Source organism: Erinaceus europaeus, chromosome 6, assembly GCF_950295315.1.
Source record: "Erinaceus europaeus chromosome 6, mEriEur2.1, whole genome shotgun sequence".
NCBI lineage: Eukaryota > Metazoa > Chordata > Mammalia > Eulipotyphla > Erinaceidae > Erinaceus > Erinaceus europaeus.
In genome coordinates, this window is record NC_080167.1 from 35427228 (window position 1) to 35454493 (window position 27266).

Here is a 27266-nt window from a genome sequence, read left to right on the forward strand (position 1 = left end):
AGGGAGACTGGGAGTGTGGATCGACCAGTCAATGCCCATGTTCAGCGGGGAAGCAATTACAGAAGCCAGAACTTCCACCTTCTGCAACCCACAATGACCCTGGGTTCATACTCCCAGAGGAATAGAGAATGGGAAATCTATCAGGGGAGAGGATGGGATATGGAGATCAGGTGGTGGGAATTGTGTGGAACTGTACACCTCTTATCCTATGGTTTTGTTAATGTCTCCTTTCTTAAATAAAAAAAATTAAAATTAAATTTAAAAATAAATAAATAAAATAATAAAATAAAGGAATACTGAACCAGAAGTCAAGAAAAAAATTTGAACCACTCCCCCCAAAACTGTTTCAGGCAAAATATGGGTGAAGCATCTCCCCCTCTTCTTCTAATTCAAGAATAGTCTGACCATCTCTGAAAAATGAAGACATATTGATTAAATCTAAAACTACTGAATAATAAAAGCTTATGAAAAATAAATGTGCTTAGAGAAATAGCTTTTTAAAATATTTATTTATTTCCTTTTTGTTGCCCTTGTTTATTTATTGTTGTTGAAGTTATTTTTTATTTTTTTATTTTTTATTTATAAAAAGGAAACATTGACAAAATGTCATTAGGATAAGAGGGGTACAGCTTTGCACAATTCCCACCACCAGACCTCTGTATACCAACACCTCCCCTGATAGCTTTCCTACTATGAGTATGGACCCAAGATCATTGTGGGTTGCAGAAGGTTGAAGGTTTGGCTTCTGTAATTGCTTCTCCACTGAACATGGGCATTGGCAGGTCAATCCATACTCCCAATCTGTCTCTCTCTTTCCCTAGTGGGGAAGGGCTCTGGGGAAGCGGAGCTCCAAGGCACATTGGTGTGGGTTGTCTGTCCAGGGAAGTCTGGTCGCATCCTGCTAGCATCTGGAACCTGGTGGCTGAAAAGAGAATTAATATACAAAGCCAAATTGTTGGACAATCGTGGGCCTAATGGCTGGAATAGTGCAGGTGAAGCATTGAGGTATCCTCCATTTTGTAGATAGATAGTAGGTATATTTTAGTTATATTTCAAAGGCTCTGTAGCTATACTAGTTTTATTTATTTTTTTTTGGAGGATGGACAACATATTTGCACCTGAGGAAGATGGGTCGATACTGGGGCAGCATGGAATGTTCCTACTCATGACCACAGAATGTGAGCTCAGATCTAGGGGGATGTAGAGGTCATACAGGCTCCTAAGCTAATTATGGTCCCCAGGTCACATCAAATCCATGGGGTTTACAGTAATATTTAAACCCCTTTCCCATCTCAGGGAGCTACTCTCTTCCCTGATCCAGCTTTCTGGTCCTTTTCCCAGCCATGAAATCATCTCCCCAGACAATAATTAGGATTCACCTGCATATCAGATTTCAGGCTCAGGCAAAAAAAGAAAAGAAAAGAACAGAAATAAGCCTGTCTATACCATCTCATTTCATGATAATTTCCTGACAACCTAGCTGTGGTATATATACACAATGGAATACTATGCAGCTATCAAGAACAACGAACCCACCTTCTCTGACCCATCTTGGATGGAGCTAGAAGGAATTATGTTAAGTGAGCTAAGTCAGAAAGATAAAGATGAGTATGGGATGATCCCACTCATCAACAGAAGTTGAGGAAGAAGATCTGAAAGGGAAACTAAAAGCAGGACCTGACTAAATTGTAAGTAGGGCACCAAAGTAATAACCCTGAGGTGAGGGGTAGACATGCAGCTTCCTGGGACAGTGGGGGGTGGGAGTGGGTGGGAGGGATGGGTCACAGTCTTTTGGTGGTGGGAATGGTATTTATGTACACTCCTAGTAAAATGTAGTCATATACATCACTAGTTAATTAATACGAGAGGGGGAAAATTAATTGTATGTCTCGAAGTTTTTCAAAACACAAACTGAATCTTTTCTCAATATATGCAGTGTAATTAATATGCAGACTCTCTCAAAAGCCTAGACCAAGTAGATCAGAAGCAACCAATAGCACAGCTATATACAAGATACTGGGTACTGTACAGTAAACCCTAACAAGAGGACTTTTCAAGGTTAACCCAATTACCAAATAATGCGATGATAACATTAACTATTGATTGTCTTTTTGAACCCTAAGACAGCAGGAACCTCACATCTCCACTATAGAGCCTCTACTTCCCCCAGTCCTGGAACCATTAGATAGGGCCCACTTTCCTGTATGCCTCTCCCAATCCATATCAAATAATATAGCATCCGCCGATCACAACCTATCCAACGCAACGATTGCCACCTCAACATGCTTCACTTCAGACTGTGTCCAGAGACTACACGTGTGGAGTGACAACCCTTCAGCTTCATTACTCAGGTGAGACCTTTCCTTTCATAGTATACTCTAATTCCATCTCAGGTGGTTCACTTTCTAACAAAGTCCCAAAACCTAGATATACACCAGTTTCTATGAGAGAGAGCATATGTTCACACGTATCCTTAAACTACTGCAAAATATATACTTGAAAGCGGAAGTACACTAGAGTTTTCAGTGAGTATCCCCCTAACACTTCCTCTCCACTATTCCAAGCTTTGGGTCCATGATTGCTCAGCAACTTGTTTGGCTTCGTATGTTAACTCTCTTTTCAGTCACCAGGTTCCAGATGTCATCAGGATGCCGGCCAGGCTTCCCTGGACTGAAGACCCCACCAATGTGTCCTGGAGTTCTGCTTCCCCAGAGACCCACCCTACTAGGGAAAGAGAGAGGCAGACTGGGAGTATGGACCGACCAGTCAACGCCCATGTTCAGTGGGGAAGCAATTACAGAAGCCAGACCTTCTACCTCTGCAACCCACAATGACCCTGGGTCCATGCTCCCAGAGGGATAGAGAATGGGAAGGCTATCAGGGGAGGGGATGGGATATAGAGAATGGGTGGTGGGAATTGTGTGGAATTGTACCCCTCCTACCCTATGGTTTTGTTAATTAATACTTTCTTAAATAAAAAAAAATTTAAAAATTAAAAAAAAGAAATATGCCTTTCTATACCATCTCATTTCATCATAATTTCCTGACAACCTAGCTAATTTATGATGACAATTCCATGGCAATTTCTCTTAATTTCCTATTATTGGTAATTTATTTTTTACCTTTATGAACATGCACTATAAAAGTTTTTATTGCACACATAAAGTAAAAGGAAAGACATTCCCATACACTGAATTGATGCCAACATAACATCTTGCACTGCCCTTTGGATATAAGCTTCTATAAACATTAGTTGAAAAGCTAACTGTATAGCAATGAAAGTTCTGATTAGAGACCCTATTTATGTCTTGACTGCAAGAATAGATTTTAGCTATCCCAACGAGAAACTTATTGGGAAAAACAGCAGCCCTAATTACAAATTATCAAAACAGGTTAGCTGCATTTTCAGCCAGATTTGAACAAATCACCCTACTTCTCCACATAACCCCATTCCACTACTCAGACCTTATTACTTTATTTTGGTAATCTAAACACCAATGGGTGGGTTAGGGAACAGAAAGGCAGTTAGAAATGAGGGATAGAACAGAAAGAAATGTAACTGTTGACTAGATGGAAAGCACAAAATGAAATTTATTCAACCCAAGATAGTTTCCTTGGGGTAGAGAATTTCATTGAAGATATAAAGTTAGAAAGGTGTTGCTATAAAACATTAATCCCTTAATAAAGAAATTTTAAAAAATAAATAAGCATGTTACTTCCACAGAACATCCCAAGAGGGTTGTTGAAAGGAGATGAAATAGCAGGAACTCTGAAATTTGTCCACTTTAAAAAAGAGATTGATTTGGTTCATATAAACTTACAAATCCAGTTATCTCACTTTTTTGATCAATAAATATGGATCCCATAAACCAATCTACTATACTGTCAAAGAAAGTTGGATTTTTTCCTTTACCTAGCAGAAAAAAAATTTTTTTTTGCTCTGCTCCTTCCCTCTCTCCCTCCCTCCCTTCCTCTTGCCCTTCTTTCCTCCCTCCTTCTCCCTGCCCCATGTTCTTAGTGTTTTGGTGAGGCTAGCATCTCACATGTGAGCAATTTCACTGCTCTTGCTTTACTTTTTTTCCCTCAGATCAAGAGACAAAGATAGAGCACAGGAACCATGTAGTGCCAGGGACTCAAACCTAGGAAAGTTGTTTCTCTAGCTCCTTTAAACTTCTAATTTGTGAAATATAATGTAATAGATAGGACAGAGTTCTTGTGACTGGCAGACATGGTTTTCCATCCTGGCTTCATGGTCTTTCATTTGATGTTTGAGTTCTATTTTCCAATTTGCCATGTTTATATTTGTTAAAATCGAATCTCTGCCACTCCAAGAAGTCTGAAATAGACTAACACTTCCACATCTCCTCAGGAATCTTTTTTTTTTTTTTGCTGAAGATTTCTGTTTAATTTTCTTCAAGACCATGAGTGTATATAGCTTGATGAGTGTTCAAAAGGCAAGACCTGTAACCACAACCAACATGAAGAAATTGAGCATTTATAAGTCATAGAATGTTCTCTACTTCAGTTATTATGTCTCTGACATTCCTCCTATCATCCTTGCTATAATAATTTTGAACTTTATGCTAATTTAATCATAGACTATACAGTCTCCTATATTTTGTCTCTGATTTTGCTTACTCCTCATTGTGAGATCCATCCTCACTGTTCCAAGGAGAAATGACTGCTGTGTAGTGTTCTGTTGTGTGAATATACCATGTTTAAAAAATGTTATTTATTTATTCATGAGAAATGATAGGAGAGAAAGAACCAGACATCACTGTGATACACATGCTGCTAGGGAATGAACTCGGGACTTCATGCTTGAGAGTCCAAGGCCTTAGCCACTGTGCCACCTCCTGGACCACTTATTATACCACATTTTATCCAGTTTACTGGTTATGGACGTTTGAGCTGTTTCCAGTTTCAGTTTTTTGAACATGTCCTTTCCTTAGATATATGAAGCAGGATGAACAATTGTTTTTACTGTTTCATTTTCAAACTACATTTATTGATCTTACAATGCAAGCCCACTACTTATGTTATTGCATCTGTCTTTATTTTATCTTTTTAGCATTCTGGTAGTCCTTTGAGAGAAAGGCTCACATTTAAACTCTTAACTGGGAGTTGGGCAGTAGCACAGCAGATTAAGCACACATGGCACAAAGCATAAGGACAGGCGGAAGGAACCCAATTGGAGCCCCAGCTCCCCACCTGCAGGGGAGTCCCTTAACAGGTGGTGAAGCAGGTCTGCAGGTGTTTACCTTTCTCTCCACTCTCTGTCTTCCCCTCCTCTCTCCATTTCTCTCTGTGTTATCCAACAATGGTGACAACAACAAGAATAACTACAACAATAAAACAACAGGGCAACAAAAGGAAATAAATAAATAAAAATAAAGACCCTTCACTGTGTGCAGTGCTATCTTAGGTGCTGTTCTGGGTACATAAAAATAGGCGAGGAATTTCTAGGTGATTCAGGAAAATACCTTTATTTTCCTCACATATACGTATTCAGTAGTGAACTAAAGTGTCTGTAAACTAATGCTCTAAATCTCAGAGCATCATAGATTTAGTGTCCAAAAACATTACTAAGAAAGTATATACTTGGTTCTGCCATACATATGTGAACCATGTTACAAAACTTCATTCCTCAGCTCACCTGATTGTCTTTTTTAAGTAGTTTGTAGGCTGTAAGTATGCATACTTATATGTATACTTATAGTACAGCAATTTAATTATAGACACAATTGTGACATCAGAATTATAAAAAGCATAATTGTTTTAAGATATAACTATGACAAAGTGTTAGTGGGGAAAACAGCATACTCAGCTACAGATTATGAAAACAGGTTTATTGAATTTTCAGTCAGATTTGAATTATTCTGCTTCTCCACATAATTTTATATCACTACTAAGAACATATCACATGACACTGTCAAAGGACATAAATTAAGATGATGTTGTATATGATACAGAAAATCCTAACAAAGTGATATTTCAAAGTTAACCCAATTGCCAAATAATGTGATTATGGCAACAGCTATCTATTGTCTTCTTAACTCTAAGACAGCAGGAACCTCCCACTTCCTCTATAGAGACTATATTTCCCCCAGTCCTGGAACCTCTGGGGTGGGGCTAACTTTCCTGCATGCTTCTCTTAATTCATACACTGGACTAATACCTTTTCATCTATCTTTATCTTATGGAAGCTGTGAGAGTTGGGGTCATGTTAAGGTAATTCTAACTATTTATTTTTATTGTTGTTGTTGTTGTTGCTGTTGTTGTTATTGTTGTTGTTAATGGGGATGTTAGATTTCTAACTGCCCTAATGACCTTAAAGGCTTAGGTATGACTATGCTTTAATTTGCAGTAGAATAAAAAAACCATGTTAATAACTGGCATTAGAATTACACTTGTTTGCTTGTGGCCTTCTGTGAGCCTCCTTTGTCATTACAAGATAAGTTAATGTTGGTATGCATGAGACCCCTTCTGTTTCATTTGGTTTAAATCCCCCCTGCTTAACACTGTTCTATTTACATAACCACTTCATTCTATTTACATAACCACTGTTAACAAGTTCCACCCTCCCTCCAGGGCATTTGTGGTTCAGTGATAGGATTCTCACCTGCTCTGCCCCCTCTTTGTCACACTCTGATTTTCACCAGTCACTTTTCTCTCCACCCTCTCTATGTCACATCCTGTTTCCACCCTACTTGGGAAGTATATATAAAGACAGCATTGTGAGTTTTAGAGTACCTTGAGTTTAGCTTAGCTCATCTTAGATTGTGCCGCATCCTGCATGAATAAAGAGATACTGCCTACAGCTCAGCCATGAGTCCCTGGTCATCTGTTACCCGCCCGTGAAGCCAGCCCGGTGAAAACAACATAACCCGTCGAAAACAACAAGTTAACCTGTCTGGTATCTTATGTCATCATGACATTTTGGTTTTACTTCTTTGTATAGTTTTCTTAGGTGTTTCTTAATTTAAATTCCTGAGAAATGTGACGGGATGGAACATGTTTTTCTTTTTTCTATTTTTTTAATTTATTTTTTATTTAAGAAAGGATAAATTAACAAAACCATAGGGTAGGAGGGATACAACTCCACACAATTTCCACCACCCAATCTCTATATCCCATCCCCTCCCCTGATAGTTTTCCAATTCTCTATCCCTCTGGGAGCATGGAACCAGGGTCATTGTGGGTTGCAGAAGATGGAAGGTCTGGCTTCTGTAATTGCTTCCCCGCTGAACATGGGCATTGACTGGTCACTCCACACTCCCAGTCTGCCTCTCTCTTTCCCTAGTAGGGTGGGTCTCTGGCGAAACGGAGCTCCAGGACACATTGATAGGGTCTTCAGTCCAGGGAAGCCTGGCCAGCATCCTGATGGCATCTGGAACCTGGTGGCTGAAAAGAGAGTTAACATACAAAGCCAAATAAATTGTTGAGCAATCATGGACCCAAAGGTTGGAATAGTGGAGAGAAAGTGTTAGGGGAGTACTCACTGCAAACTCTAGTGTACTTATGCTTTCAGGTATATATTTTGCACTAGGTTATGGATAAGTGTGAACATATGCTCTCTCTCACAGAACCTAGTCTATATCTAGGTTTTGGGACTTTGTTAGAAAGTGAACCACCTGGGATGGAATTATATGGATCAAAGACTTGGATGTTAGACCAAAAACAATCAAATACTTAGAGGAAAACATTGTTAAAACACTTTCCCACCTACACCTCAAGGACATCTTTGATGAAATAAACCCAATTGCAAGAAAGACTAAAGCAGAAACAAACCAATGGGACTACATCAAATTGAAAAGATTCTCCACATCAAAAGAAACTATTAAACAAACAAAGAGGCCCCTCACAGAATGGGAGAAGATCTTCACATGCCATACATCAGACAATAAACTAATCACCAAAATATACAAAGAGCTCAGCAAACTTAGCACCAAAAAAGCAAATGACCTCATTCAAAAATGGGCAGAGGATATGAACAAAACATTCACCTCAGAGGAGATCCAAAAGGCTAACAAACATATGAAAAACTGCTCTAGGTCAGTGATTGTCAGAGAAATACAAATTAAGACAACATTGAGATACCACCTCACTCTTGTAAGAATGGCATACATCAAAAAGGACAGCAGCAACAAATGCTGGAGAGGCTGTGGGGACAGAGGAACCCTTTTACATTGCTGTTGGGAATGTAAATTGGTCCAGCCTCTGTGAAGAGCAGTCTGGAAAACTCTCACAAGGCTAGACATGGACCTTTCATATGACCCAGTAATTCCTCTCCTGGGGTTATACCCCAAGGACTCCATAACACCCAACCAAAAAGGGGTGTGTACTCCTATGTTCATAGCAGCACAATTCATAATAGCTAAAACCTGGAAGCAACCCAGGTGCCCAACAACAGATGAGTGGCTAAGAAAGCTGTGGTATATATACACAATGGAATACTATACAGCTGTCAAGAACAATGAACCCACCTTCTCTGACCCATCTTGGACAGAGCTAGAAGGAATTATGTTAAGTGAGCTAAGTCAGAAAGATAAAGATGAGTATGGATGATCCCACTCATCAACAGAAGTTGATTAAGAAGATCTGAAAGGGAAACTAAAAGCAGGATTTGACTAAATATGGAATAGGGCACCAAAGTAAAAACCCTGTGATGAGGGGTAGACATGCAGCTTCCTGGGCTGGTAGGGGGTGGGGGTGGTTGGTTGGGATGGGACATAGTCTTTTGGTGGTGGGAATGGTGTTTATGTACACTCCTGGTAAAGTGTAGTTGTATAAATCACTAGTTAATTAATATGAGAGGGGGGAAATTAATTGTATGTCTCAAAGTTTTTAAAACACAGGCTGAGTCTTTTTAATATGTAGGCTGTGTATTTGATATGCAGGCTCTCTCAAAAGCCTAGACCAAGTAGATCAGAAGCAACCAATGGCACAGCTACATACAAGATACTGGGTACTATACAGCAAACCCTAACAAGAGGACTTTTCAAGGTTAACCCAATTACCAAATAATGTGATAATAACATTTACTATCCATTGTCTTTTTGAACCCTAAGAATGCAGGAAACTCACATCTCCACTAGAGAGCCTATATTTCCCCCAGTCCTGGAACCATTGGATAGGGCCCACTTTCCTGCATGCCTCTCCCAATCCATATCAAATAATATCGCATCTGCCGATCGCAACCTAATCAACACAACGATTGTCACCTCGACATGCTTCAGCTCAGACTGTGTCCAGAGACTTCAGGTGTGGAATGACAACCCTTCAGCTTCATTACTCGGGTGAGACCTTTCCTTTCATAGTATTCTCTAATTCCATGTTTTTCTTTTTAAGAAGGTCGTGGGTTTGGTCCGCCTAACTCATTGATTACTGGGTGGGCATCAGCTTGGATTTCAGAGTAATAGGGATCAGATAGGCCTTCACATAACTACTTTGGAATATTTTCTTTGGAAATGGTTACAGGCAAATGTCCTACAAGAAGGTGACTGCTATTTTTAGTGTCTGCACATGCAGAAGTTAGCATTATATTATTCATTTCAATTGCTTAGGAAATTGTTAGTCTTTTGTGCAGTATATAGAAAATTCCACTGCACATTTTTCTGATCAGTGACTTTATCTGAAAGTGCTTGCTAAGCATCTGATTATGTGCCATGCTAGGACAGTTATTTTTCAGAAGTAATTAAGGTCTTTAGTATATTGAGTGCAAATTAACTTAGAGAATGTAGATCAGAGAAGATGAAGATTTAACTCACTTTATCAGGTTCTAGGTAGTTCATTGGTAATTTTTATCAAGTAGGAAGTAAAAAAAATTGAGAAATATATAGCAAGTATCTTTTACTCAAAATACACTTCAGTAATAGTCCAATATTATTAGACCCACTGAAGTTGGCTCTCTCCAAGTAAAAAAAATTATAATGGAATATCTCAATGAATTTCATTAGAACACAGCTGGGACTTCTGGTAATGAAAGAACATTACTGTTTGAAAGTTGATGATTATACATATGTAGCAGGAACAGGTGGGGAGAAAGAGAAAGACTCAAGAAGAAAGACAACACTGTATTTCTGGTGGTTGCCATGTCTTTGGGTGCCATGTTTTCAGTTTCTCCAAATTCACATGGCTGATATAAAGTGATGGTGAAGAACCACCCAGGAACTACATAGCATAGCAAAGGGAGCTTTAAAATGAATGTTTAGAGCTGTATAAGCTACAAGGCACTTAAGTGAATTTCAAGGAACTAACCAGGGAACTGAACACTACTTGTAGTAGCAAGAAACTTGAACACAAACCATAAGGATTCCCAGTTACTATAGAGATCCTTGTCCTGGAGGTGGGAAAAGTGACTTTGCACATGTATCCATGAATTAAGGGAATATATATATATATCTTAAAGCAAAAGTACACAATAGTTTGCAGTGACTAAATAAGTAGAGCAAGCAAGTATAAAGACCTAAAAAAAGACAACATAAAGTACTTTATCAGATAGTTTCTTTTATTTATTTATTTATTTATTTATTTAATTATAAAAAGGAAACACTGACAAAAACCATAGGATAAGGGGGGTACAGCTGCACACAATTCCCACCACCAGAACTTTGTATCCCATCCCTTCCCTTGATAGCTTTCCTATTCATTAACCCTCTGGGAGTATGGGCCCAAGGTCATTGTGGAATGTAGAAGGTGGAAGGTCTGGCTTCTGTAATTGCTTCCCCACTGAACATGGGCATTGACAGGTTGATCCATACTCCCAGTCTGCCTCTCTCTTTCCCTAGTGGGGCAGGGTTCTGGGGAATCAGAGCTCCAGGATACATTGGTGGGGTTGTCTGTCCAGGGAAGTCTGGTTGGCATCATGCTAGCATCTGGAACCTGGTGGCTGAAATTAGAGTTAACATATAAAACCAAACAAACTGTTGACTTATCATGAACCTAAAGGCTGGAGCAGTACAGATGAAGAGTTGGGGGTCCTCCATTTTGTAGATAGCTAGTAGGCATATGCTAATTATATCCCAAATGGCCTGTGACTATACTAGTTTTTTTTCCCTGAGTCTGACATCTACATGCAGGTGAATCCTAGTTATTGTCTGTGTAGATGATATCATGGCTGGGAAAAGGACCAGCAAGCTGGATCAGAGAAGAGAGTAGCTCCCAAATATGGGAAAGGTGTATGAATATTGTTGACTGTAAATCCCATTGATATGATGTAACCTGGGGCCCATATTCAGTTTAGGAGCCTATGTGAGCTCTGCATCCCTGTAGATCACATTCTGTGTCATGAGTAGGAACATTCCAAGCTGCCCCAATATCAGGACCCATCATCCTCAGGTGTAGCATAGAGTATGTTGTCCTTCTTTCCTTCAGAGGATGGAACATTCTCTACCATTGTTGATGCAAATTGAGGGCAAGGTCCTACGGGAGCGCACAAAGGGGCTGTTTTGTTGTTCCTGATAGAGATGACCAGTAACCATGGAGAGAGGGATTTATTTGAGGTCTTAGGCCCATTATGTCTTTTTGGAAATCTCAGGGCTCTGTGAATAGGGCCCCAGTTGATGGGGTGGCCTGATAATGAGTCAATCCAGGAAATAGTGATCAGTAATTTGAAAAGTACTGAGAGAGGGAACTCATAACATAATATATAAAATGGTTAAAACAACAAGAAAAAATATTGGAGAATTGAACAAGGACAAGAGTCCAGCTAAAAGTCCTACAGAGGGGTGAAGCACAAAATAACGAGTGCAACATCCAAACATTAGCTAAGGAAATAATAACAGGAGTGAGTAAAGAATTTGAAAAAAATTGTAATCAGAAATACAAGAACAACAAATGAGACTATGGAAGAAAATACTAATTATCTCTTGGTTATTAGAGAACTGAAAGCTGAAATCGCTAAGATAAGAATGCAACTAGCTGAAAAAGCTAAACCAGTATCAGAACAGGGCAACAAGATAGTTGAACTCCAGAAAACAGTAGAAGGCAGAAAGAATAGAATCAATGAGGCTGAAGACAGAGTTAGCAAGATTGAGGATGAATTAGAGAAAACTAAAAAAGAAGTAAGAGATCTCAAAAAGAGATTAAGAAATGCTGAAAACAACAACAGAGTCCTATGGGATGACTTCAAAAGAAACAATATATGCATTATTGGCATACCAGAGGAAGAAAGAGAGGAAGAAAGCATTCTTCAGGCAATAATAGCTGAAAACTTCTCTAGTCTAGAAAACATCAAAGACATAAAGATTCAAGAAGCCCAGAGGGTGCCAAACAGAATTAACCCAGACCTAAAGACACCAAGACATATCATGCTTAGAATGGAAAGGAATAAAGATAAAGAAAGGATCCTGAAGGCTGCAAGAGAAAAACAAAGAGTCACCTACAAAGGAAAACCCATAAGATTAGCAACAGACTTCTCCATACAAACACTACAGGCCAGAAGAGAATGGCAAGATATCTATTGAGTGCTCAATGAGAAAGGCTTTCAACCAAGAATACTATATCCAGCTAGACTGTCATTCAGACTAGATGGAGGCATCAAAAACTTGTCAGACAAGCAAAAGTCAAAGGAATCAACTATCACCAAGCCTGCCCTGAAAGAAGTTCTGAAAGGTCTCCTATAAACAATAAGACCACCACAAATAGGACATATAGCAAAACACTCTAAAACTCTACAAGAATGGCGTTAAAATAGCTTCAATCTTTGATATCAATAAATGTCAATGACCTGAATTCACCTATTAAAAGACACAGAGTAGGAAGATGGATCAGAAAACACAACCCAACAATATGCTGTCTACAGGAAACCCACCTAACTCAACAAGACCAACACAGACTTAAAGTGAAAGGATGGAAACCTATCATACAAGCCAATGGCCCACAAAAAAGGGCAGGAACAGCTATTCTCATATCTGACATGATAGACTTTAAAATAGATTAGATTTTAAAAGATAGGAATGGACACTACTTAATGCTCAGAGGATCAGTCAATCAAGAGAACTTAACAATTATTAACATCTATGCACCCAATGAGAAGCCATCTAAATACATCCAACTTCTACTGAAAGAGCTACAGCAATATATTAACAGTAACACAATCATAGTAGGGGACTTCAACACCCCACTCTCTCAACTTGACAGATCATCAAGGCAGGAAATCAATAAATACATAAGAGAGCTAAATGAAGAGATAGATAAACTAGAACTATTGGATATTTTCAGAGTAATTCATCCCAGGACACTGGAATACACATTTTACTCAAATCCACATGGGTCATTCTCAAGGACAGACCATATGTTAGGCCACAAAGACAGCATCAGCCAATTCAAGAGCATTTAATCATCCCAAGCATCTTTTCAGACCACAGTGGAATAAAACTAACACTTATCAACAAAAGATTAGTAACAGTCCCAAAATGTGGAAGCTGAACAGCGCACTTCTTAACAACTTCTGGGTCAAAGAGGAAATCAAGGAAGAAATCAAAATGTTTTGATAGTTCAATGAAAATGAAGACACAAGCTATCAAAATATTTGGTACACAGCTAAAGCAGTACTAAGAGGGAAATTCATAGCTATACAAGCAAACATTAGGAAATAAGAAAAAGCACAAATGAACAGCCTGATTGCACATCTTAAAGATGTAGAAGAACAAAGGAACCCTAAAGAAACCAGAAGGACAGAAATCACTAAAGTTAGGGCAGAAATATATAACATTGAGAATAGGAAAACCATACAAAAGATAAACGAAAGTAAATGTTGGTTCTTCAAAAGAGTAAACAAAATCGACAAACCTTTAGCCAGACTCACAAAACAAAAAAGGGAGAAGACCCAAATAAATTGGATAGTAAATGAAAGAGGAGATAGCACGACAGACACCACAGAAATTCAACATATCATGCGAGGCTTCTATGAACAACTATATGCCACCAAGCTAGAGAACCTGGAAGAAATGGACGATTTCCTAGATACCTACCAACTTCCAAACGAAGTAAAGAGGAAGTGGATAACATGAACAGGCCCATCACTGCTAATGAAATTGAAACAGTTATCAAAAATCTCCCCAAAAATAAAAGTCCTGGACCAGATGGTTTTACAAATGAATTCTACAAAACCTTCAAAGAAGAACTAATACCTCTACTTTTAAAAGTCTTCCCGAAGACTGAAGACACTGGAATACTCCCTGCCAGCTTCTATGAAGCCAACATCACTCTGATACCAAAAGCAGACAGGGACACAACCAAAAAAGAAAGCTACAGACCAATATCTTTGATGAACATATATGCTAAAATACTGAACAAAATTCTAGCCAACCGGATACAGCAGTATATCAAAAAGATTGATCATCATGACCAAGTGGGGTTTATCCCAGTATGCAAGGTTGGTTTAATATATGTAAATCTATCAATGTGATCCACCACATCAACAAAAGCAAGACCAGAAACCACATGATCATATCAATAGATGCAGAGAAAGCCTTTGACAAAATACAACATCCCTTTATGATCAAAACACTACAAAAAATGGGAATACATGGAAAATTCCTGAAGATAGTGGAGTCTATATATAGCAAACCTATAGCCAACATCATACTCAATGATGAAAAAACTGGCAGCATTTCCCCTCAGATCAGGTACTAGACAGGGATGCCCACTATCACCATTACTATTCAACATAGTGTTGGAAGTTCTTGCCATAGCAATCAGGCAGGAGCAAGGAATTAAAGGAATACAGATTGGAAGAGAAGAAGTCAAACTCTCCTTATTTGCAGATAACATGATAGTATACACAGAAAAACCTAAGGAATCCAGCAAGAAGTTTTGGAAATCATCAGGCAATACAGTAAGGTGTCAGGCTATAAAATTAACATTCAAAAGTCAGTGGCATTCCTCTATGCAAACAATAAGATAGAAGAAATTGAAATCCAGAAATCAATTCCTTTTACTATAGCAACAAAAACAATAAAATATCTATGAGTAAACCTAACCAAAGAAGTGAAAGACTTGTATACTGAAAATTATGAGTCACTACTCAAAGAAATTGAAAAAGACACAAAGAAGTGGAAAGATATTACATGTTCATGGGTTGGAAGAATTAACATCATCAAATTGAATATACTACCCAGAGCCATCTACAAATTTAATGCTATCCCCATCAGATCCCAAGCACATTTTTAGCTGAATAGAACAAATGCTACAAATATTTATCTGGAACCAGAAAAGACCTAAAATTGTCAAAACAATCTTGAGAAAAAAAAACAGAACCAGAGACATCACACTCCCAGATCTCAAATTGTATTATAGGGCCATTGTCATCAAAACTGCTTGGTACTGGAACATGAATAGACACACTGACCAGTGGAATAGAATTGAGAACCCAGAAGTGAGCCTTCACACCTATGGACATCTAATCTTTGACAAAGGGGCTCAGACTATTAAATAGGGAAAGCTGAATGAAACTAAACCACTGTATTTCACCAAATACAAAAGTAAATTCCAAGTGGATCAAGGTCTTGAATATTAGACTTCAAACTATCAGGTACTTAGAGGAAAATATTGGCAGAACTCTTTTCAGCATAAATTTTAAAGACATCTTCAATGAAATGTATCCAATTACAAAGAAGACTAAGGCAAGTATAAACCTATGGGAATACATCAAATTAAAAAGCTTCTTCACAGCAAAAGAAACCACTACCCAAACCAAAAGACCCCTCACAGAATGGGAGAAGATCTTTGCATGTCATACATCAGACAAGAGGTTAATAACCAACATATATAAAGAGCTTGCCAAACTCAACAACAAGACAATAAATAACCCCATCCAAAAATGGGGGAAGGACATGGACAGAATTTTCACCACAGAAGAGATCCAAAAGGCTGAGAAACACATGAAAAAATGCTCCCAATCCATACCAAATAATATTGCATCTGCCAATCACAACCTAACCAATGCAACGATTGCCACCTCAACATGCTTCACTTCAGACTGTGTCCAGAGACTTCATGTGTGGAATGACAACCCTTCAGCTTCATTACTCGGGTGAGACCTTTCCTTTTATAGTACACTCTAATTTCATCTCAGGTGGTTCACTTTCTAACAAAGTCCCATAACCTAGATATACACCAGTTTCTGTGAGAGAGAGCTTATGTGCACACGTATCCATAAACTACTGCAAAATATATACCTGAAAGCAGAAGTACACTAGAGTTTGCAGTGAGTACCTCCCTAACACTTCCTCTCCACTATTCCAAGCTTTGGATCCATGATTGCTCAACAACTTGTTTGGCTTCATATGTTAACTCTCTTTTCAATCACCAGGTTCCAGATGCCACCAGGATGCTGGCCAGGCTTCCCTGGATTGAAGACCCCACCAGTAAGTCCTGGAGCTCAGCTTCCCCAGAGACACACCCTACTAGGGAAAGAGAGAGGCAGACTGGGAGTATGGACCGACCAGTCAATGCCCATGTTCAGCAGGGAAGCAATTACAGAAGCCAGACCTTCTACCTTCTGCAATGACCCTGGGTCCATGCTCCCAGAGGGATAGAGAATGGGAAAGCTATCAGGGAAGGGGGTGGGTTATGGAGATTGGGTGGTGGGAGTTGTGTGGAGTTGTACCCCTCCTACCTTATGGTTTTGTTCATTAATCCTTTCTTAAATATAAAATTAAAAAAAGAAAAGAAAAAATGCTCCAAGTCTCTGATTGTCAGAGAAATGCAAATAAAGACAACAGTGAGATACCACTTCACTCCTGTGAGAATGTCATACATCAGAAAAGGTAACAGCAGCAAATGCTGGAGAGGTTGTGGGGTCATAGGAACCCTCCTACACTTCTGGTGGGAATGTCAATTGGTCCAACCTCTGTGGAGAACAGTCTGGAGAACTCTCAGAAGGCTAGAAATGGACCTACCCTATGACCCTGCAATTCCTCTCCTGGGGATATATCCTAAGGAACCCAACACATCCATCCAAAAAGATCTGTGTACACGTATGTTCTTGGCAGCACAACTTGTAATAGCCAAAACCTGGAAGCAACCCAGAATTGTGTCCTCTCTCCACTCCGGATCTCCTCTCTCTTCCCTCTGCATCGCAGCATGACACCTGGCTCCTGAACAGGGACTTGACCTGCCCAGATGCAGGTAAGTATACAGCTGCTTGACTCTTTGCGGCCTCGTGTTCCTCTCTGCCATGGGAGACTTCCCATTTTACGAAGAGGCTTCCCAAACACTTTACTCTTTTTTAATAGGACAGGTTTTCTATCTCGGAGATGTTTTACTTGGGGATGCACCGTGGATCCTCTTGTCTATGTTTGCAGCTTTTAGGATATATATAGGGTGCTTGAGGCTGAGATACAAGAGTTAAGGGATATTGTCTTGGTACTAACCTGCCCTAAGCCCTCTGCATTTTGCCCCAAGGGTTCCATTTTGGCAGATACGTGTTTGGCTTCTCTGGCTGCTGCTGCCACTCCTCGGGCATAACTCCTCCACCCGCTGCTACCTCGTTATCAAAGCAAGTCCACACTTTCCTGGTAAATGTGGCCCCAAATAGACAAAACCCTCAGGTGTGGCATCCATACTCCTCCAAAGAACTTAAACCACTCAGGCAGGCATTTAAGGATGACGGACTTCATGCTCCATGGACCAAGCCCATTTTACGAGGCTTTCTCCAGCACCTTAATACCCCCCAAGATTGGAGGGATGTAGCTCATGCTATGCTCCCAGAACCCCTGTACCTGCAATGGGAGGCATGTTTTCATGATGAATGCTCAAAGCAATCCCAGAGAAATAGTCAGAATCAGCTGGAGTGGAATTTTGATGCACTGTTTGGAGCAGGAGAGTTTAAAACTGGAATTCAGCAGGCAGAAGCCAAGTTTCCAGCTGGTTATTTTGAACAGGAACACATCTGCACAACACAAGCATAGGAGAGGTTAACCCCACCCACAGGAGTGGCATCAGTCCCCATTCTCTCCCTTTGCCAAGAAACCATTGAATCCCTACCTAAATTCATTGCCAGGGTGTGGTCAAGCTTAGAGAGAAAGATTTATAATCATGAAGCCTGTTTTCTCCTCCTGCGTACTATTGTCTGGGATGGAATACTACCAGAATTCCATTAGGCATGCCTCAGTCTATTTTGGCAGATATGTCTATGGGGTTCGGAAGGTCAGAGGTCAGGCATCTGTAATTGCTTCTCCACTGGAATGGGCATTGACAGGTTGATCCATATCTGCAGCCTGTCTCTATCTTTCCCTATTAGGATAAAGCTCAGGAGGGGAGGGGTTCCAGGGCACATTGGTGAAGTCAACTGCCCAAGGAAGGCAGGTTGGCATCATGGTAGTATTTTTCAACTTCTGTATATGAGTGAGATCATCCCATATCCATCCTTTTGTTCTTAACTTATCTTACTTAACATGATTCCTTCAAACTCCATCCAAGATGTGCTTAAAACGATGAAATCACCATTGTTTAATAGCTGAGTAGTATTCCACTGTGTATATAGACCACAACTTGCTCAGCCACTCATCTGTTATTGGACACCTGGGTTGCTTCCAGGTTTTGGCTATTACAAATTGTGCTGCTCAGAATATAGGTATACACAAATCTTTTTGGATGGGTGTACTGGGTTCCTTAGAATATATCCCCAGAAGAAGAATTGCAGTGTCACAGGGAAGATCCACTTCTCGCCTTCTGGGAGTTCTCCAGACTGCTCCTCACAGAGATTGGATCAATTTTCATTCCCACAAGAAGTGCAGGAGGGTACTTTTGTACCCTCTTCAGCATTTGTTGCTGCTACCTTTTCAGGTGCTGTATGATATTCTCACAGAAGTGAAGTAGTATCTCATTGTTGTCTTTATTTGCATTTCTCTGACAATCAATGACTTCAAGCATTTTTTCATATGTTTGTTGGCCTTTTGGATCTCTTCTGTGCTGAATATTCTGTTCATATCTTCTCCTCATTTTTCGATGGGGTCATTTGCTTTCGGGTTGTTGGATTTGGTGAGTGATTGTTTAATTTATCTATTTGCTGTTGCAATTGGGGCTTCACCTCTTCAGGTTAGCTTTTTCATATATATGTGAATTGTATACTATATATTCTATATAGAGAGGTAGTGCACCCTATTGAGCACACATATTACCATGTGCAAGGACCTGCACCTTACTGACAGGGGAGTTTCTTCACAAATGATGAAGCAGGTCTTCAAGTGTCTATCCTCTCCCCTTCTCTCTCTCTCTGTCCCTTCTAAATTTCTATATTCCCTTCTTCTTCTTCTAGCGTTTGCCCTCTATTCCCTATCAAAATAAAATACAAAGAAAATATGGCCACTCTAAGAGGTGTATTTGTGTATTTTCATGTTTGTGTATTTAAATGTGTAATTTGAATTGAGAAAATCCCAGTGGTTGCATAAAATTCTCCTCTATCAGTTGGCTGTTTTACATGCTTCTAAAATTAAATAGAGTGAAATAATTTCAAAGCTATGAAAAAGGAGAAAATTTCAAAGAGTTAACAAATTCAAATGAAACCATCTGCAAAACCTGCAGAGAAACATTATGGCACCATCAACCTCCATTTACCTCAGAGGACATATAGATTACAGTAAGATTTTGTATTTTAGGAATGCCAAAAACTTCTATTTCTGTGTTAAAATATCCTTTGCTGCCTAGAGTTACAGATGTCAATTCAAGTCTAATAACCCTAATATAAAGAAAATCATGGCTATAGCCAGAGTCTTACACAAGTTTAACAAAATCCCTATCAAGGTTCCACTTACTTCCTTAAAGAAATAGAGCAAAAGCTACAAAACATTATCTGGAACTGGAAAATATGCAGATTTTCAAAGCAATTTTGAGAAAATAACAATAATGGAGGTACCATGTGTCCTGACATCAAACTATAATACAGGTATATTATAAGCAAGACTTCCTGGTACTGAAACAAAAAATACAGACTAGTGGAATAAAAGTTAAAACCCAGAAATAACCCCCAACAATTTTTGACAAGGAGACACAAACATCAAATGGACAAAGGAAAGTCTTTTCAACAAATGGTACTTGGAAAATTGGGTTAAAATATGAAGAATGAAAAAGGTTCACCAGGGGGAACAGAAGCAACCGGTGGCACAACTATATACAAATAATATTAAAGGACATAAATTATAGTGATGTTGTGTATGGTACAGCAAATCCTAACAAAAGAATATTTCAAAGTTGGCCCAATTGCCAAATAATGTGATTAATGCAATAACTATCTATTGTATTTTTAAAATTTATTTCTTATTTAATAAAGGATAAATTAACAAAACCATAGGATAGGAGGGGTACAACTCCACTCAATTACCACCACCAAATCTCCATACCCCATCCCCTCCCCTGATAGCTTTCCCATTCTCTATCCCTCTGGGAGCATGGACCCAGGGTCATTGTGGGTTGCAGAAGGTGGAAGGTCTGGCTTCTATAATTGATTCCCCGCTGAACATGGGCATTGACTGGTCAGTCCATGCTCCCAGTCTGCCTCTCTCTTTCCCTAGTAGGGTGGGTCTCTGGGCAAGAAGAGCTCCAGGACTTATTGGTGGGGTCTTCAGTCCAGGGAAGCCTGGCCGGCATCCTGATGGCATCTGGAACCTGGTGGCTGAAAAGAGAGTTAACATACAAAGCCAAAAAAATTGTTGAGCAATCATGGACCCAAAGGCTGGAATAGTGGAGAGGAAGTGTTAGGGGAGTACTCACTGCAAACTCTAGTGTACTTCTGCTTTCTAGGTTAAGGGACTTTGTTAGAAAGTGATCGACCTGGGATGGAATTAGAGACTACTATGAAAGGAAAGATCTCACCCAAGTAATGAAGCTGAAGGGTTGTCATTCCACACCTGAAGTCTCTGGACACATTCTGAGCTGAAGCATGTTGAGGTGGCAATCGTTGCATTGACTAGGTTGCGATCAGCTGATACAATATTATTTGATATGGATTGGGAGAGGCGTGCGGGAAAGTGGGCCCTATCCTAAGGTTCCAGGACTGGGGGAAATATAGGCTCTGTAGTGGAGATTTGAGGTCCCTGCAGTCTTAGGGTTCAAAAAGACAATGGATAGTTAATGTTATCATCACATTATTTGGTAATTGGGTTAACTTTGAAAAGTCCTTTTGTTAGGGTTTGCTGTATAGTACCTAGTATCTTCTATAGCTGTGCCACTGGTTGCTTCTGATCTATTTGGTCTAGGCTTTTGAGAGAGTCCGCATATCAAATACACAGCCTATATATTAAAAAGACTCAGTATGTGTTTTAAAAACTTGGAGACATACAATTAATTTTCCTCCTCTCATGTTAATTAACTAGTGATTTATATGACTACACTTTACTAGGAGTGTACATAAACACCATTGCCACCACCAAAAGACTGTGTCCCATCCCACCCCCTCACCCCCATCCCCAAACAGCCAAGGAAGTCACATGTCCACCCTCCCCCTCACCACAGGGTTTTTACTTTGGTGCTCTACTTACAATTTAGTCAGGTCCTGCTTTTAGTTTCCCTTTCAGATCTTCTTTCTCAATTTCTGTTGATGAGTGGGATCATACCATACTCATCTTTATCTTTCTGACTTAGCTCACTTAACATAATTCCTTCTAGCTCTGTCCAAGATGGGTCAGAGAAGGTGGGTTCATTGTTCTTGATAGCTGTATAGTATTCCATTGTGTATATATACCACAGCTTTCTTAGCCACTCATCTGTTGTTGGGCACCTGGGTTGCTTCCAGGTTTTAGCTATTATGAATTGTGCTGCTATGAACATAGGAGTACACACCTCTTTTTGGTTGGGTGTTATGGAGTCCTTGGGGTATAACCCCAGGAGAGAAATTACTGGGTCATATGAAAGGTCCATGTCTAGCCTTGTGAGAGTTTTCCAGACTGCTCTCCACAGACGCTGGACCAATTTGCATTCCCACCAGCAGTGCAGAAGGGTTCCTCTGTCCCCACAGCCTCTCCAGCATTTGTTGCTGCTGTCCTTTTTGATGTATGCCATTCTTACAGGAGTGAGATGGTATCTCAATGTTGTCTTAATTTGCATTTCTCTGAGAATCAGTGACCTAGAGCAGTTTTTCATATGTTTGTTAGCCTTTTGGATCTCCTCTGAGGTGAATGTTTTGTTCATATCCTCTGCCCATTTTTAGATGGGGTCATTTGCTTTTTTGGTGCTAAGTTTGCTAAGCTCTTTGTATATTTTGATGATTAGTTTCTTGTCTGATGTGTGGCATTTGAAGATCTTCTCCCATTCTGTGAGGGGTCTCTTTGTTTATTTAACAGTTTCTTTGGATGTGCAGAAGCTTTTCAATTTGATGTAGTCCCATTGGTTTGTTTCTGCTTTAGTCTTTCTTGCAATTGGGTTTATTTCATCAAAGATGTCCTTGCGGTGTAGGTGGGAAACTGTTTTGCCAATGTTTTCCTCTAAGTATTTGATTGTTTCTGGTCTAACATACAGGTCTTTGACCCATTTGGAGTTGATTTTTGTTTCTGGTGAGATAAATTGTTCAATTTCATTCTTCTGCATGTTTCAACCCAGTTTCCCCAGCACCATTTATTGAAGAGAGCCTCCTTCTTCCATTTAATGCTTTGGACCCCCTTATCAAAGATTAGATGTCTATAGGTGTTGGTATCTACTGTCTTTTTAAACCCTAAGACAGCAGGAACCTCCTATATCCTTTATAGAGCAGGAACCCCCTACATCCTCTATTTTCCCAGTCCTGGAACCTCTAGTGGGGCTCACTTTCCTGCATGCTTCTCTCAATTCATACTAAATGATTTGCATCTGCCAATCCCAGCCTAACTAATGCAATGAGTACCACATCAGCATGCTTCACTTCAGACTGTATCCAAAGATGTCAGGCATAGAATGTCAACCCTTCACCCTCATTACTTGTGTGAGACCTTCCTTTCATAGGATTCTCTAATTCCATTCCAGGAGGTTCACTTCCTAACAAAATCCCAAAACCTATATATAGACCAGGTCCCGTAAGATAGAGCATGTGTTCATATGCATCCATAAATTAGGGCAGTATACCTGAAAGCAAAAATACACAATAGTCTGTAGTGAGTCAGTATCAAGTTCATAATGAAATGGTGTCTACTTAGACTTAGATACCCTCCTCACCTACTTCCTATTGCAGTTCTCTCACTCACTCCAAAGCTAACCTCATCAAAGCAAGGACTGCAAAAACTAAATAAAGGCAAGAGACTGGCACACTTTAATGATGACTCTTTAGTCACTATCAGGCCACCCCATCAGCTGGGGCCCTCATCAGGGAGTCCTGAGATTCTCGAACAGACATGATGGGCCTAGACCTCAAATAAATCCCTCTCTCCATTGGCCATTGCTATCAGGAACAACACAATAGACCCCTTTGTGTGCCCCATAGGACCTTGCTCTCAACTGGGATCAACAATGGTAGAGAATGTTCCATCCTCTGAAGGGAGGCTGAACAATATACTCTATGCTACATCTGAGGAAGATGGGTCCTGATATTGAGGCAGCTTGGAACATTCCTACTTATGACCACAGAATGTGAGCTCAGATCTACAGGAATGCAGAGCTCACATAGGCTCCTAAGCTGAATATGGGCCCCAGATTGGATCACATCAATGGGTTTATAGTCAACAATATTTATACCCCTTTCCCATATTAAGGAGTGTTGTTAAAATTCAGATGCTCTGGCTGGTCGGGCTAGCTTCACGGGTGGGTAACAGAGACGACCAGACACACGGCTGGGCAGGGAAGCTGTATTTCTTTATTCAAGAACAACGATTCATAAACTAAACCAATCACCAAACAGAACTCTGCTGCTTCTTTCCCCCACGACGGCGCCAAGCACTCTCTAACTCTGCAACTCTCCAACTCTCGAACTCTGGAACTCTGGAATCCTCTCGGGGTTCCTTGGGGCGGGGCCAAGCGGGCCCGCGAAACTAGCAGGACTGATCCAAATTTTCTTGGCAGGGGGAGAGCTAGAACAACCCAATGTAAAACAAATTCCCCCTTTTCTTTTTAACTAAATGATTACAATATCAAGGGTGTGGGGTGAACAGAAACCTATATCATACAGGCATTTTTAAAAAAAGAATCTGGCACAAACATGGAGAAACATGTAAGCAAGTAACAAGAACCAGTGTGCTGCCAAGGGAAGGCCTGAGGGGGCCTTTTTTTTTCCTCTGTGGGCAAAACTTTATCAGCTTAAAAAAAAACATTTCTTGCCTCTGGGGGGTGTACTTGCCTTGACAGGCATTTGCATGGGGGTGGGGAACGGCCTAGAGTCCCAAAGGCAGGTGGCTGCAATTTACTTACTATGAAACAAAACTTATTAGCATAACCATAGCGCAATCTAACGTTTCTAATAGAGAAGGAATTTGAGACTTTTACATATCAACAACGTCTTTTTAACTTTTTGTTACACCCATTCAAGATGGAGACACACCCTAGGTGTGCGCAGGAAAGAAAACCTCAGGCATGAGAATAATTAGCATAGCCATTGTGCGATCTACCAATTCTAATAGAGAAGGTAATGGAGAGTTTTACATATCAACAAGTCTATTTAACCTTTTGTTTAGACCAACTTAGTTAAAATATATTGATTGTTAACTAATTTTTACCTCAGACTTTAAATGTAAGTTAATTTTATCTTTATGAGAATTACTTTTAAAATATGGAATGCTTCGCGAATTTGTGTGTCATCCTTGCTCAGGGGCCATGCTAATCTTCTCTGTATCGTTCCAACTTTAGTATATGTGCTGCCGAAGTGAGCAGGAAAATGGAAAATGGCGCCTCCTTCAAGATCTCCGTGCAGTAAATAAAACCATGCAGGTCTGGGGCTCCCCCCAAAGGGGTTTCCCTCTTGCTTCTGCAATTCCCACAGGAATTCCAATCATAGCTATTGATATACAAGATTGTTTTTTCTCTATTCCCTTGCATCCACAAGATTGCAAACATTTTGCCTTCTCTGTTCCATCTATTAATAACGCCAGCCCTGCTGATAGATTTGAATGGGTGGTGCTGCCCCAGGGTATGGCCAATAGTCCTACTATTTGTCAGGAGGCTGTTAAATCTGCCCTTGTCCCATATATTCATAAGGGCCTTAATATTTTTCATTATACAGATGATATTTTAATATGGGGAAAATCAGATACAGATCTCTATGCCTTACGTGATTTTCTCATTCCTGTATTTTAAAAAAGTGGCCTTAATGTAGCCCCTGAGAAGATACAGCTAATCCCTCCAATATCCTTCCTAGGTTCAGAGATTTCTCTAACGCAAATTCGTCCCTTAAAACCTAATGTTACCTTCCCTTCTAACCTTACTCTTGCTTCTTTACAAAGTTTTCTAGGAAATTTAAATTGGCTTAGGCAGTATCTCTATCTGCCTACAAGCTGCCTCCAGCCACTGTTTGACCTGCTAAAAGGAAACAAACAACCCTCCTCAAAACGTAAGTTAACTCTCGAGGCCTCCTTGGCACTGGAAAGGGTTAACTGGGCCCTCCAGGACATGCACCTTGTTCGATTCTCCTCCTCCTCTCTGGTCAACCTTCTAATCTTCAACTCCACCCCCACAGTACTAGGGGCATTGTGGCAAGACTATGGGGTTCTTGAGTGGCTTCACATGCCAGTAGGAGGAACTCCAAGACTCCTCACTGAGATAGATGCGTTAGCATTCATGGTTTGCCAAGGGAGAAATAGGTCTGTGCAGGTCTTAGGGAAAGAACCAGATTTAATTATTCTGCCCTTTTCTCTCACAGATACAGAGTGGCTTATACGCCATCATTCCTGCTTTGCCATAAGCTTCCTGGGGTTTCCAGGACAAATAGATAACCATTTTCCTTCCAATAAATTGATAGCTTCTTTACCTCTTCTGCCTCTACTAGCACCTAAACTTTTCTCTCGAGATCCCATTCCTTCTGCTCCTACAGTCTTCACTGATGGTGGAAAAAAAGGGAGCTGCTGTCCTTATATATTACCCAGACAAACAATCTCCTAAACCTCTCTTTACTGAGCTTCCTGAGCATTCCCCTCAGTACAAAGAAATTTATGCTGTTTTCCTTGCATTAAAAGCTGTACCAGAATCCTTCAACATTTTTTCTGACAGTGTGTATACTGTTAACTTACTTCCATGGCTTGCTCGTTCATATGTGAAAATTGATGACAACCCACTTTCCCCTCTCTTGATTCAAATCGCCTCTATGCTCTCTTCTCGAACCCAACCACTATATATTCAGCACCTTCGTTCCCACAGCCCTCTTCCTGGTTCCCTGTCCGAAGGGAATGCTGCAGCTGACCACCTTGCCTCCACAGGAGCTCTCCTAGTCTCTGTCTCTGATCCTGATGATTTCCATTCTCTAACCCATGTTAATCTTAAAGGCCTTCGAGCTCGATTTCCTGATGTTCCGTTACCACAATTAAAACATATCCTAGCTACATGCTCTTCCTGTGCAAGTCTCATAAAAACACCTGCTATTCAGACTCTTGGTGTTAACCCCCGAGGCTTAAAAGCTAATGCTATTTGGCAAATTGATGTCACCCACATACCAAACTTTGGCAAACAAAAATACGTGTTTGTCTCAATTGATACCTTTTCTAAATTTATGTGGGCAACAGCTCAGACAGGAGAAAGCTCTAAAAAGCTTATAAGCCACATGCTCTCCTGTTTTCCTGTGATGGGCTTACCTCTTCAAGTGAAAACCGACCGTGGACCAGCGTTTACCAGCAAACAATTTAAAGATTTTTGTTCCCTCTGGAACATTACTCATAACACAGGCATTCCCTATAATCCACAGGGACAAGGCATTGTCGAGAGGGCCCATCAGACTCTTAAGGCTCAATTGAATAAAGATAAAGGAGGAATGTATCCCCCAATATCCAGCTAGCAAAAGCCTTAACTACATTAAATCTCTTTAATATTTACAATAACTCGGACTTACCTCCTATTATTCTTCACTGGCAAACACCATCTACTCTCCCATCTATTAAGGTCAAATGGAAAGACCCACTTGATAAAGTTTGGAAAGGGCCTGACCCTTGGGAAGAGGTTTTGCATGTATTTTCCCTCATAATTACTCTAAACCTGTCTGGGTTCCTGCCCGCCATGTCCGACAATACCCTCATGATGGCACTGTTATCCCTGAAGAACAAGAAACACAAGAGGACTAGATGCAGGATACATCCCAGGATCCATAATATGACATGGCAGAACCTACAAAAGTTGGCTCACAGAGCCCTCTCTCCTACCCTTTCCCTGAATGTCTTATG

General features: G+C 40.1%; 1 non-coding gene across 1 annotated transcript; it reads right to left on the reverse strand.

The window, feature by feature from the left end:
* Nucleotides 1-24667: 24667 nt before the first annotated feature.
* On the reverse strand, nt 24668-24774 carry LOC132539133 (U6 spliceosomal RNA). Its single transcript, XR_009550439.1, has one exon. It is a non-coding gene; the product is annotated as a U6 spliceosomal RNA (small nuclear RNA).
* Nucleotides 24775-27266: the final 2492 nt, after the last annotated feature.